General features: G+C 41.4%; 1 long non-coding RNA gene across 1 annotated transcript; it reads left to right on the top strand.

Annotated features, from left to right (window-relative positions):
- Nucleotides 1-200: 200 nt before the first annotated feature.
- LOC120372219 lies at nucleotides 201-4,729 on the top strand. The gene is made up of 3 exons (XR_005584796.1): nucleotides 201-427; nucleotides 2,861-3,081; nucleotides 4,602-4,729. It is a non-coding gene; the product is annotated as an uncharacterized LOC120372219 (long non-coding RNA).
- The last annotated feature ends 435 nt before the right edge of the window (nucleotides 4,730-5,164 follow it).

Genomic DNA, 5,164 nt, shown 5'->3' with positions numbered 1-5,164 from the left:
TCAATCTGTCTTCCCCTGCCATTGGATTCCAGGTCCAGTCTGCCCAATCAGTCGATCTCCTTCCCATCCTCCACTCCAGTCCCTGTCTCTCCCTCACCAGGCTCCTCTCACAATCTACTCCCTCTACCCCTGCCAGATCCATCCCTTGTTCTATCTGCATTTGAGTCAGACTGCTTCCTTCTTTGTGATGCCTAGGATCATTGAGAGTACCAGAGAGAGAGAGAGTCTCCCTGCTTTGAGTTCCTGTGCCTGGTCCTACAGCAGCCCTTGGCTGCCAAGAGAAGAAATTGCCAGATAAGTCTTGTTCAGTCCCTGCAACCCTGAGCTGTAGCATATTCAATCACTCCAATCAGCATGTAAGAGCTGTGACGTGATGGAGCGTGATCAGGACAGACAGAATTGTCAAAGAATTTAGGTGCAAACTCTAGTAAGTCCCAACTAAATATGTGTGAACAGAGATTTTTCAGAGGCTTATAACCTTCCTAAATTTGGGAAAATATTTACAGGAATGGCAAGACACAAGAGCAACCCCCTTGTCAAATTTCAAGTCCCTGCTTCATAGAATATCAGGGTTGTCATCTAGTCCAACCTCCTGCTTAAAGGAGGACCAATTGCTAGACAGATTTTTGCCCCAGATCCCTAAATGGTCTTAAGAATTGAACTCACAACCCTGGGTTTAGTAGGCCAATGCTCAAACCACTGAGCTATCCCTCCCCCCAAAGCAAGGAGGCTATAAAGATTCTTAATTAAAAGTTTGTAAGAATTTTTTAACATGAGCAAAAAAAGTATTTTCCCCCAATTCCATTCTCAGAAATGGCTGAACCATTATTGCTAAAGCTTTCCAAATTAAAGCCCACCTGAGGCAGATACCCAGAATGGAAAATTTCAGCTTGAATGGTTAAAGCATGGCAACGATATAAACCACTGAAAACAAGGTCTTATAGTGGGAAGTATAAGGGTAACCTTTACTATAGGTGGCACCACCAACTCTGCCTGTAATTGAGAAACCACTTCACTGATCACTGACATTGAACCAGCTTTGGGGCAGAATAAGGCAGGTGCTTAACCAATATCATGCAATTGTTTAGGACAGAAAGTGGAAAAAATACCCATTTGAACATACAGGGAGATTTTTCGGCTGCAGAGCTGTACATACCCAAATCAGAATTTAGCAAGGTTTCTAACCATTAGAGGAGTGAAGTTCTGGAACAGCCTTCCAAGGGGAGTAGTGGGGGCAAAAGACATATCTGGCTTTAAGACTAAGCTTGATAAATTTATGGAGGGGATGGTATGATGGGATAGCCTAATTTTGGCAATTAATTTAGCAACTGATCTTTGCTTATCAGCAGGTAAGTGTGCCCAGTGATCTGTGATGGGATGTTAGATGGGGTGGGATCTGAGTTACTACAGAGAATTCTTTCCTGGGTGCTGGCTGGTGAGTCTTGCCCACATGCTCAGGGTTTAACTGATCACCATATTTGGGGTCGGGAGGGCATTTTCGTCCAGGGCAGATTGGCAGAGGCTCTGGAGGTTTTTCGCCTTCCTCTGCAGCATGGGGCATGGGTCACTTGCTGGAGGATTCTCTGCACTAGCTGGAGGATTCTCTGCAGCTTGAGGTCTTCAAACCACGATTTGAGGACTTCAATAACTCAGACATAGGTTAGGGGTTTGTTACAGGAGTGGGTGGGTGAGATTCTGTGGCCTGCATTGTGCAGCTCAGACTAGATGATCATAATGGTCCCTTCTGACCTTAAAGTCTATGAAGTTAACAACTCTAGACTTAAGAAAAATGGTGTGGGATATTTAATTACTGCAAGTGCACAGAACTTTGTTTTTACACCTCCACAGTAAGATGTCACTTCCAAAATCTTTGACCTGAAATACCATACTTGCTGGTAAGAGTAGCAACTACTGAGGCACTAGCAGCATTTTCTGCAGAACTCTGGGTTTTCTTTCGAGGTCTCCCATCCAAGTACTGACCAGGCTCTATGCTGCCAAGTTTTGAATCCTGGCAAGTTCACTGCGGGAAATGGTATGGCTGCAATAAAATGAATTTTTGTTTGAGAACAAAAAATGTGTTGGGGAGCTGAAATCACAAACCAAGTGTAGCAAATTATTGTTTACAAACTCATCTAAAAAGATCAGAATACAAATTCTCACAGGTTCTTCATTATTTCAGTACGGTGCAGTCATTCTAAAAAAACCCTTAAGATAGTGTTACACAGCCTGTTTATTTCTCTTAATCAGTTTTAAACCACCTGACAGAACAATATGTAAGAGAAAAGTTTAAAGAAAATGTAACTTGATGTACCTGGCTTAAAGGAAATATTTGAGCTGACTAGCCTTCAAATAAGATATCTCATAACCTGTATTGATACAAATGAAAAAATTGAGGCTCAGTAGGTCCTTTCTCTTCTGCTCAGTATGTTTATAAATTTCCTGAGCTTGTCTTGGGACACCTGTGCTATTGAATTTGACAAGTGTATCCTTCAGTAAAAGTCTTCTCTTGACATTGACAAGAAGTGGAGTTCCCTACAGGCTCATGTCCCTGACAGAGTGAAGAAAGCACTACCAGATGTACTTTACTAGTGGCCTGGATGCATCACTTTGTATTGACCTCTGTCACCTCTGTTCTCTTGATGGTTTTTTGTGAGACAGTAGGAATCTTATTCATTCACTCATGCTAATTACATGATAGCATATTGCATTAAACTTGAACTGAGGCAAGTCAACAGCCTGCCTCTGTCATAAAAAAAGAGAGATTTTTCTTAAAGAATAATGTATGACTAATGTAAATACAAGTTATGGATTCCAAGTAACATAATATATTAACTGGTTGCATTTGTGCATTTCCACTTAGGGCGATTTTTCCCCTCCAGTGAGGGCCTGTGGATCTCAAAGCCAAGTTTGTGGGGGTGATCATTCTCCAGTCTTCACCTAGCAGCTCAAAGGCAGCAGCTGGGACCAGAGTCCATGAAGCGCAACTGGGGCTCAAGTCTTACCCCTACGGTTTGATTGGGAGAGGTCCAAGGATCCTGATTGGGCCGCAGTCCCTGTTTAAGCCAGAGGAGGAAACAGGAAGTTTGTACAACTGGGCTTTACCCTAAGGGTGTCTATGGATATTATTGGGACTGTGCCCTGATATTAGGGGCTTTGTCTTATATAGGACCCTATTACCCCCCACTACCCTCCCATTCCAATTTTTCACACTTGCTATCTGGTCAACCTAGTCTACACTGCAATTAGACACCTGTGGCTGGTCCATGCCAGCTGACTCGGACTAAGCGGTTGTTTCATTGAGGTATAGATGCTCAGGCTGTAGCCCAAGCTCTGGGACTCTACCTCATATAGTCCTAGAGCCCAGGCTCCAGCCCAAGCCTGAATGCCTACACTGCAATCAAACAACTCCTTAGCCTGAGCCCTGCGAGCCCAAGTCAGCTTGCATGGGCACATCGCAGGTTTTTAATTGCAGTGTAGCCATACTCTGTGGTTTCAGTCTATCTGCCCCAGGCCTGCTGAAGCATATCTGCCTGGTTCTGCAGGTTTTAGAGATGTGGGGCTGGTTTGGAAGAGGCCTGGCCAAAGCACAGCATACAAAGTGGCATATCTTATTGCAAACCCACCAGAATTATTGTTGATGCTGTCATTGTTCTTGCTTCATGCTTTTAAATTCCCTAGCAAAAGCAGAGGCAAAGGCTGAGAAGCATTGCTAGCATGACACACCGTGGAATACCCCATTCCTCTGAATGTCCAGAGCATTTCCCTGCAGATCTCAGGATATTTGCAAGGTTGAAGAGGCATGTTTCAGTCCACTCCATGGGAAGGCAATAACAGTCCCCAACTTCATGACTCCTTGAAAACTCTGAGATTCCAATTCCAGAGTTTTCAAAGTATGTTTTACTCTCCCATAGATATTTTGCCCGAAAGCATGGTCCTGTCTCTTGCTTTTTAACTATCTTCTTATAAGTAACTACATGTAAATTTGTCTTTGATTTAGATAATACTTTAGCTTCAATAAACATCCTTATCACAAAAATGTGGTCCTATCTTTAGTTCAGAATTCTTACTATTGCCCCATTCTTCTGAGACATTATCCATCATCCATTTGCATTTAAATAAAAATGAAGACACATGAAAATGTGCTTCACTTATATTCACTTGGACAGAAGAGTTGGTAGCCCTAAAATGTGTTTTATTATTATTATTTATTATTATTGATTATTACTATGGGCAAGGTAGTGAATATTTGCATCCAACTAAAGATCAAACAGAACATATATAAATAGCACAGAATGCAAGAGCTGCAGAAACTCAAAACATGCAAAATTAAAACTATCACATCAGAAACACTTTCCGTCAGATTCCCCATAGGAAAAAAAATGTGGATAATTAAGTTAACAACCATATGCTGTTTAAGTTAGGCATCGAGTACATACAGAATTGATCTGGCAGAGCATATTTTGTTTAGGAGCATCTGGTAGATGTGGATAATACACAATAGTATTTACCAAATGAATTACATGCAATAATAATCACTTACATCTGATGCCAGCCAGTTATTCTGCCAATTTTAATGTATATATTTCTTTGTATCCAAACAGGTTCCCAAAGTATTCTGAATACTCCTAAGGGGCCACATTCATCAAAGATTCTGGAATTTCTAACTACCTAATCAAATTTGCTCAGAATTTAACAGTTCTGCAAGATCAACCTACATTTGAAAATCAAGCTGTAACTTTTTTGCTTCATACACTATCACCTGCAATAAAAACTTGAATCAAAATGCAGGGCCAGATTTTGCCCATAAATGTGCTTTCACAACTACTACATATGACTAATAATATGGAAAACAGAACACAGATAATATTATTGACTAGATATTATAGGTCATATTCTCAACTAATATAAACCAACGTAGCTCTACTGACTTCAACTGAGCTATATCAGTTTGAACCAGCTGAGAATCTGGTCCAGTTGGTACATTAGAAATTGATAGATGGAAGGGTTAGGTAAACACAGCTTGTTCTTCCAAAGCTAAGCAAGCTCTGAAGAGCTGAGAGTGTGGTTTTGGGGACTATGACTTTTAAGGGTTGAGGATCCCAGGCAGAGCACCTGAAGCACTGAAGGTATGACTACATCACAAATGAAGGTGTGGTGTAACTGT

This window comes from Mauremys reevesii, linkage group 9 (assembly GCF_016161935.1).
Source record: "Mauremys reevesii isolate NIE-2019 linkage group 9, ASM1616193v1, whole genome shotgun sequence".
Classification (NCBI taxonomy): domain Eukaryota; kingdom Metazoa; phylum Chordata; order Testudines; family Geoemydidae; genus Mauremys; species Mauremys reevesii.
This window is presented reverse-complemented; position numbering and strand designations above follow the sequence as displayed.